General features: G+C 37.3%; 1 pseudogene; it reads left to right on the top strand.

Annotated features, from left to right (window-relative positions):
* The first annotated feature begins 8,376 nt into the window (after nt 1-8,376).
* LOC148790261 (E3 ubiquitin-protein ligase RHF2A pseudogene) lies at nt 8,377-9,109 on the top strand (annotated as a pseudogene).

Genomic DNA, 9,109 nt, shown 5'->3' with positions numbered 1-9,109 from the left:
GAATAAGCTAACGAGTAAATTTCCTAAAGGATCCCCCTTTTTTTTTGTGCTAAAGACATCTTAATCTTATACAGTTTGGTCAATTTTTCCCCTCCATAGATAAGTAACTTAGGTAAAACTTTCGCAAGTAAGTTGTCAAAAATTTACCCAGGAAATAAAAAATTGTTTCTATAAGATCTATACTTCACTAGTAAAAGAACATAGGAAAATTGGACAATCCCCTCCCCCCCACCCCCCCAAAAACCTAGAACCTGGAACCTGGAACCTACCTTGTAGGTGTCGCTTTTAGATTTTTGGAACTGGAACCTACCTATGAAGGTCAATTATGGTCTAGTCAGTTCTAGCTCTACCCATGGAACTTATTTTTTCTTTATTCTCCCCCTTCAAAAAAATGAAACATGTCCTTTAAAAACTTGATTTTTCAATAATGATAATATATAGTTTAAAACTTATATTATCTTTATTGATTAAATTGAGTAATTTAATATGCATATTATCATAATATATTATAATATATAGTTCAAAATTTGTTATTATAATTTAATTTTTATAAACATTACCTTTTACATTATTTATTATACAAATTCAAATATTAAAATAAAAACAAATGACAAATAAGTAACTCAATGTTCAAATGAGACCATAGCTTTTGTAACCACAAGTGCTTGGCTTTAAATATTCACATCCTTATACATATTTTGGGGTTTATTTCAAGGCAAATTCGGTTCTTAAACCAGTTCCACCAAGGGGAACCAAGGCCAATTCATCATGTCAATTCAGGTAAGGTAAACCCTTAGACCCCAAAACCTAGGTGGGGGTCGGTTACAAAAAAAAAAAAAAAAAAAAAAAAAAAAAAAAAAAAAAAAAAAACAATGATAGTCTTCCAATTTTGTCAATATAGACAACAAAATACTAGTGGACTCCATCTTCATTTCCATCCAAAGTAAACAAAATATTCTTAGAACCCAACAAGATAAAATATTCCATTTCTTTTAAATTGAGTAATTTGTAATTAGTAAATGTTTTTTAAAAAATAGAAATAACTTACAATTTTAAAAATTATTGATATAATAGAAATTAAATATAAAATATATAAAAAATAAGAACCTTTATATTGCTTAATTGTAATATTAAATCCTAGGATTAGAAAAAATAGTTTAGATGTTTTACTTGAATGTCATTATGAAAATATGAGAAATGATATTAAAAAAGATAAAATTAATAATTTATTATTTTAAATGTATAGTATATATTAATTACAATTATTAAGACATAGGAGAACTTGTACAACCTCGATCCACTATATGAATCACAATTATAGTTCTAGTAGTGGGAAGAGATGACGTTTAGTCATTAATAAATAAAAGGCAACAATCAGTTATCACTTCATCATTACGTTTGTTTCTTGAACTTCATTTTTATTTACAAGCTATTTTTAGTAATTTAGTATATTCCCTTTGTTTTGAGGAATTAAATAATTTTGATATTTTAGCCTAGTGGAAAGAACATGAAAAAAAAATTATCCAATGCTTACCACCATGGCACATGATCTATTATCTGTTTGGTGTCTAAATTCCATTAAAGTCTAGTTTTAGTGTAGGTATTAAAGTATTGAATGACAAGAGAAGTTGAAGAAAATACTAAAGTCAATATTTTTTTATATACTCAATAATTGTACAACATTTTAAAGTTATTGTGCCGAGCTTGACCTTGAAGGGATTTCAAGCCAGATAGGCACAACCCGCTATAATACGGGCAACCCACAAGATCATGTTGTGCCAGCATGACACAACCTACATCGCACCTCTAACGTCTATCTATTTCATGCTCCAAACTAGCCATCTACTTTGTAAGTTGTTTTGCTTTGCATAAGACATAATTGACTTTTTTTTTATGTTTTTCTTTTTTTTTAACGCATAATAAGACAACTCTTCATTAAACATGCTCTAATACAAGAAATAAACACAAAGCTTAAAGAACCCAAGACTAAAAACCAACTAGACACCATCATCAATAAAGAATCAATAACAACCTACGTATATGAGCACTGTAGTCAAGCAAGGCCTTTACAATCAGGGTCAATGACGAAATGTGTTGCAAGTCAAGACTCAAGAGCACAGTCAAAATAACAGCCCATATCAATGAAGGTCCTTTACTAGACGATAATGGCGAAGGATCTCTGAATACATTTTCTGCACCATTTGAAAACGAAAGGCTCCCAACCAAATGATCCATGAATACTACCCTATGTGACACCATTAACAATTAGAGAACAAAGAACCTCACATGTTCTCCAAGGAGGGTTGAGCTTCTTGTTTATGCTTTCCACCATGAAAAGGAAGTCTCCTTCTATTATTATATTATATATGCTATCTTGGTTCATCTCTAGCTAGAGTTGCTGAGACTAGTTCCTTTGTCGCTCTTGCAGCTTGCAAGCATTTCCTTCTAATCACCGTTGAGGATGATGTTGTCGGATCCCAGCCAGGCCAATGAATCTTTATCATGTTTATTGATTCACGTTTGTGGAAAAAAGGCTAGAGATGTTTGAAAGTTTCTGTCCATTCAAGAGAGGACCTTGCATTGCTTAGTAATGGTCACTCCATTGATGTATCAAACTTTGAAGATGACATAGAAATTGTATTGCTAATAAGAGACAATCAAGTAATAATGAAGTAGTGATAGTTTGTGAGTCATCGTGATGTGAAGCAGCTTACAAATAAATACATGGAGCAATTGGATAGGAAGAAATTGACCAAAAAAGAATGAAAGGATGAAAACGTAGTCATACGGAAACACTCAACTTTCTTATTTGTTTTTTTTTTTTAGTTTCCTAGTCTTAGTAGAGTTCTTATTTGTTTGTTTTCTTTTAGATTAGTTAGGAAAGGTGTAGGAATTGTCTCCTTTCATATTTGTTTCCTTAGAATTGGTTTCCTAGTTTGAGTAAGTTTGTAATTCAAGGCCTATAAAAGAGACCCTAAGCCTTTGTTTATAGGTAGTGAATTTCAAATACAATTTCTTCAGAGTTTCTCTTATTTTCTGGTGCATTACTAGAGTATCAACCTAGTGGATTCTAAGTCTTTTCTTATCAACGCATAGCTTGCACGATATCAAGCTCAATCACAGTTTCTATCTTGTGTTAGTTGGTATTAAAGCAAGTTATTCTACTTGTTTCATCAGAGCTCTTTAGTATCTCGATGGCTGGTCGCAGAGAAGACGCTCACTCTAACGAATGTGGAGTAGAAGCTCTATGGGATGTATTGGAGGCTCAAGAATGTTGAACAAACGAAAAGTTGAATTGCACAGCCGAATTATTAGAGAAGATACATATTACACTTACAGGTCTTGGCCTCGACAATAGAAGACGTGATGATAGAGGTAATGCTCGTGAGAGAAATCAACCTATAGAAAGATGTGCTCATGTTCGTAGGCAACAACGAGTCCAGGGGGATGATTCTGATGATGGAGAGTTTGAAGAGCCTTACGAAGAAGTTAGGCCACAAAGAGTTGAGGAATACAATATCAAAGCCGAGATTCCTACTTTCAATGGGAGTCTAGACATTAAAGGTTTCCTTGATTGGTTGTATGAGGTAGAGAAATTCTTCAACATCATGGCCATAGCAGATGATCAGAAAGTTCTTCTTGCTGCTTATAGATTAAGAGGAGGGGTAGGACCTTGGTGGCAGTGCCATCAAGAGAACAGGGCGTTGCAAGGAAAGCGTCCCATACAAGAGTGGCGCGTGATGAAGAAAGTGTTATGAGGAAGATTTTTGCTTGTAGATCATGAACAAATTCTGTTCCAACAATTTCAAAACTATGTATAGGGCAAGCAAATGGTGGCAGAATACACAAAGGAGTTTCTGAGAATGTAGACCCGCTGCAATCTCAGAGAGACAGAAGATCAATAGACTGTCAGATACACCAATGGCCTGAGGTATGCCATACAAGATAAATTGGGGATACTAACTATATGGTCCATTGATGAAGCCCACAATTTAGCACTCAAAGTGGAGAGGTTGTTAGCACGTCAATCAGCAAGCAAAATAGAGAATTATAAGTGCACGCAAGCAAAGCTCTAGAAGTCTTCTACCACCAAGGATAAGCAACCCCGGGTTGCTAATCAGACCTAGCCATTTGGAGCATAACCTAGAAAGACTCAAGCAGGAGATGGCTTGAAACCCTAGGCTAGAGCTTCTACTAGTAGGACCAACAATAGCCCTTATGCCAAGCTAGTGCCTAATGGTCATTGCTACAAGTGTGGTGAGTATGGCCACAAATCTAGTGATAGTCCTCTACAAAAGGGTGTTTTTCATATGATAAATGAGCAGGATCGGGAGGAAGACAACCATGATCTTGACATAGACCCGAACGAAGGTGAATTCAATGATATAGTCAATAGAGAGGATGGTGAACTAGTTACTTGTGTGGTGCAGTGAATCCTCTGCACATCAAAGGAGGAGATCTCATAGCGATAGAAGATCTTCTAGTCCAAGTGCTCGGTCAATCAAAAGGTCTTTGACCTGATTATAGATAGCTATAGCTATGAGAATTATGTATCCAAGGTGCTAGTTGATCACTTGTAGCTGACAACAGAACCACATCCGGCCCCTTATCAAATCAGGTGAATCAAGAAGGGCCCTGCCATTAAGGTGATAGAAATCTATAAGGTTCCTCTCTCCTTGGGTAAATTTTATATAGACACTATCTCGTGCGATGTAGTAGATATGGATGCATGTCATGTGTTGTTGGGGTGTTCATGGCAATATGATGTTGATTCTACACATATGAATAGATAGAATATGTATTGTTTAGATGGGAGAACAAGAGGATTGCTCTTATACCAAAGGGAGGCTCACCCAAAGTTTCTAAAGTGGAGTCTTTCCTTTCAATATTTCCGTCGGAACTTGAGCTTTTTGTAGATACCAAGGAGGCCAAGGAGACGTTTGCTTTGGTGATTAAGGGTGAGGCAGAGCCCAATCGTGAAGTTCCAGAGCTGGTGCAACCCCTATTGGACGAGTTCAAGGCCCTAACTATGGAACCAGACCATCTACATCCTATGCGTGACATCCAACATTAGATTGATTTGATTCCTGGTACCGCCTTGCCAAATCTACTACATTACCAGATGAGCCCAAAGGAAAGCAAGATCCTAAGAGAGAAAGTGGAGGAACTACTACAAAAAGGGCATATTTGAGAGAGCATCAATCCATGTACAATACCTGCGTTGTTGACACCAAAGAATGATGGAAGCTAGAGGATGTGTGTTGAAAGCCATGCCATCAACAAGATCACCATCCGATACAGATCTCCCATCCCTCAATTGGATGATATGTTGGACCAGTTGGGAGGATCCAAGATGTTCTCCAAAATTGACCTGAAGAGTGGATACCATCAGATTCGTATCAAACCTATCAATGAATGGAAAATGGTGTTCAAAACTAAGGAAAGTTTATACGAGTGGTTGGTGATGCCCTTCGAACTATCTAATGTTCCTAGCACGTTCATGCGGTTGATGAATTAGGTACTCAACCCTTTATCGGCAAGTTTGTAGTGGTCCACTTTGATGATATTCTGATCCATAGCAAATCTGAAGGAGAGCATATACAACATCTACGAGAAGTACTGACGGTACTACAGAAGAACATGCTCTATGTCAATTTGAAAAAGTGTCACTTCATGACCGGCAGATTGATGTTCCTTGGTTATATAGTTGGTGCTGATGGGATACATGTGGATGATCAAAAGATCTAGGCTATTCAAGATTGGCCATCTCTAAAGACTATAACTGAGGTATGCAACTTTCATGGTTTGGCCACTTTTTACAAGAGATTCATCTGAAATTTCAACAACATTGTGGCCCCCATCACCAACTGTTTGAAGAAAGGGAAGCTCGAGTGGACAGAAGAGGCTGAAAGAAGCTTTACTGAAATCAAGGAGAGGTTATCTTCTACACCGATACTAGCTTTACTAGACTTTGACAAAGTCTTCGAGCTAGAGTATGATGCCAATGGGGTTGGAATGGTGGTGTTCTATCTCAAGAAGGTAAACCAATAGCCTACTTCAGTAAGAAATTAAACAAGGCATGAAAGAAGTGGTCAATATATGAACAAGAATTGTACACAGTTATTCGAGCTCTTAAGAATTGGGAGCATTATTTAATTCAACGGGAGTTTGTGATCTATTCATACCACTAATCACTGAATTATTTTAGAAATCAGTGGCACCTCAACAAGATGCATGCCAAGTGGGCAACTTTTTAGAGCAGTTTCATTATGTTATTAAGCATAAATCTAGCACTTCGAACCGTGTAGCTAGTGCGTTGAGCAGACACTCCACTCTGCTCATCATTGTAAGTAATGAAGTTGTTGGGTTCAAGTGCTTAAAGGAGCTTTATGAAACTGATGAGGATTTTGGCAACATATAGGAGAGACATACTACTAGACAGCCTATGGGTGATTTTCTTGTACAAGATGGTTTTGTTCAAGGGAAACAAGTTGTGTCACCCTAGAACATCTTTATGGGATAAGGTGATTCGTGAATTACATGCTGGAGGTTTTGGGTGGCCATCTTGGTAGGGACAAGACAATTAGTAGTGTGGAAGAAAGGTATTGTTGGCCTCAACTGAAGAAGGATGTTAGAAATTATGTGAGAAAGTATTCTGTCTATCAATTCGCAAAGGGGCAATCTCAAAGCATAGGTCTTTACATGCCCTTGACAATGCCGTTAGAACCTTGGGAGGATTTATCTATGGACTTTGTGTTGGGACTCCCCAGAACTCATAGAGGAGTAGATTTTGTGTTCATGGTAGTCGATTAGTTTTCAAAGATGGTGCATTTCATTCCTTGCTGCAAGACTAATGATGTAGTGCATGTGACAAAATTATTCTTCCAAGAGATTGTGCGCCTGCATGAAGTGCCTAAGTCCATCACCTCAGATCGAGACAATAAGCTTCCAGCTCACTTCTATTTGACTTAATGGAAGTAATTCAATACTAAACTTAATTTCAGTAGTACGACACATCCTCACACAAATGGACAAGCTGAGATAGTAAATAGAACTCTAGGCAATTTCATTAGGAACATATGTGGTGACAAGCCTAAGCAGTGGGACAACACTTTGGCTTAAGCAGAATTTGCATTTAACAACACTGTTCATCGTTTAATAGGGAGATCTCCATTCTCCATCGTCTACACAAAGGAGCCCAAGCATGTTCTAGATCTGGTAATTAAAGTTGCCTAATGTTAAAGCCATGGTTGAACATCACCAAGCTACTATAGCAGAGGTGAAGCAGAAGCTAGAAGAGTCCAACACCAAGTACTAGGCAGCATCTGAAAAGCGACGACGAGTGAAGGTATTTGATGTAGGAGACCAGGTGATGTGTTCTTGCATAAGGAGCGATTTCCTATTGGTAGCTACAACAAATTGAAGCTGAAGAAGTATGGTCCTTATTGGATCTTAAGGAAAATCAACAGTAATGCTTATATTGTTAGTCTCCCTGAGGACATGAATATCTTTGGAACCTTCAATGTTGCTCATTTGTACGAGTACTTTCCATCTAATGGTCCATCTTATCCAAATATTAACTCAGAGACGAGTTTCTTTCAAGTGGAGGGGAATGATGTGGAGCAGCTTGCAAATAACTGCATGGAGCAATTGGATAAGAAGAAACTTCCCAAAAAGGAATGAAAGGATGAAAACACACAGTCCTACACAAACACTCAACTTTCTTATTTGTTTCTTTTTTTGAGTTTCCTAGTCTTAGTAGAGTTCTTATTTGTTTGTTTTCTTTTAAAGTAGTTAGGAAAGGTGGAATTGTCACCTTTCCTATTTGTTTCTTTAGGAATTGGTTTCCTAATTTGAGCAAGTTTGTAATTCAAGGCCTATAAAAGGGACCTTAAGCCTTTGTTTACAAGCTATGAATTTCAAATACAATTTCTTCAAAGAGTTTCTCTTATTTTCTGGTGCATTACCAAAGTATCAACCTAGTGGATTCTAGGTCTTTTCTTATAAACGTGTAGCTTGCACAATATCAAGCTCAACTATGGTTTACGTCGTGTGTCACATCCATTCCTTTGTCATACTTAGATATGAATCAACACATCTCAAATAAGTAAGTGGAATTCCTCCTCCAAGAATGACTTTGTTCATTGAAGAATGGTTGATTGAAGAGGAGTCATCCTTTAGGAAGAGTGGTGGAATCGATATCAGAAGAGGAGTCATCCTTCTACTCATTCTCACTGTGAAACTAAATTGAGCACTAATGCTTGTTCTGACAAACTGCCATCAAATCCCTCATCAATACCCTCATCAATCCCTCACTCTCTCTAGAGTTTGAGTTCTGTCTTGAAATTTAAGGGCAATTTATGCATACCAATTGATGTTTCAGTGATGGATGAGATTAAGAAGACAAAGAGTCAGATATTGGCTGCTGCTTTCATGGTAGGGGGAATACAGGAATCCTGTGACATAACTTACAGTATTTGCCTTGAGGCATTCTATGACAGTGACCCTTCAATTGTCACTACCTGCAGACATGAGTTTTATCTTCAATGCATTCTCTCAAGTGGTGTCAAAGATGCTCGCAGTGTCCCCCATGTGTTGGCAATCCACCAGTCTGAAGGATCCAACCAGTCAAGAACTACTTAAGGTAGTGGAATGGGAGAGGAACTTTAGGTTTAATCAATCATGAAATGCCACAACATTTCATCACCCCACTCCCAGAGGTTTTGAATCATAGCATTTACCAGTAGGTTGAAATGGTGTTGAGCTTGAAAAATGTAAAACACGACACATTGGCTTCTACTGCTACTATGGGGAGAGTATCATCACTGTACTGCTTGAAGGGAAGGAAAACACAGTACTACCACTACACATTTCTTGGTGTTCTCTACTCATCCCAGTGCACCTACTAGTGTTATTTCTTCTTCTCTAGCCCAAAGGATAGGGAAAATGTGTAGGTTCCTGCAATTACTGTTGCTAGTCCTTCTACTCCACTTACAGCCATGGAAAAACAACCATGCATCCAAAATTTTCTCCTGCCCAAGTTGGGCAAAATCTTGCCTCAGCATCTATATCTACTGCTTTGGATATATATATTACATATTCTAAATGA

Source organism: Nelumbo nucifera, chromosome 7, assembly GCF_055504915.1.
Source record: "Nelumbo nucifera cultivar China Antique chromosome 7, China Antique-T2T, whole genome shotgun sequence".
NCBI lineage: Eukaryota > Viridiplantae > Streptophyta > Magnoliopsida > Proteales > Nelumbonaceae > Nelumbo > Nelumbo nucifera.
This window is presented reverse-complemented; position numbering and strand designations above follow the sequence as displayed.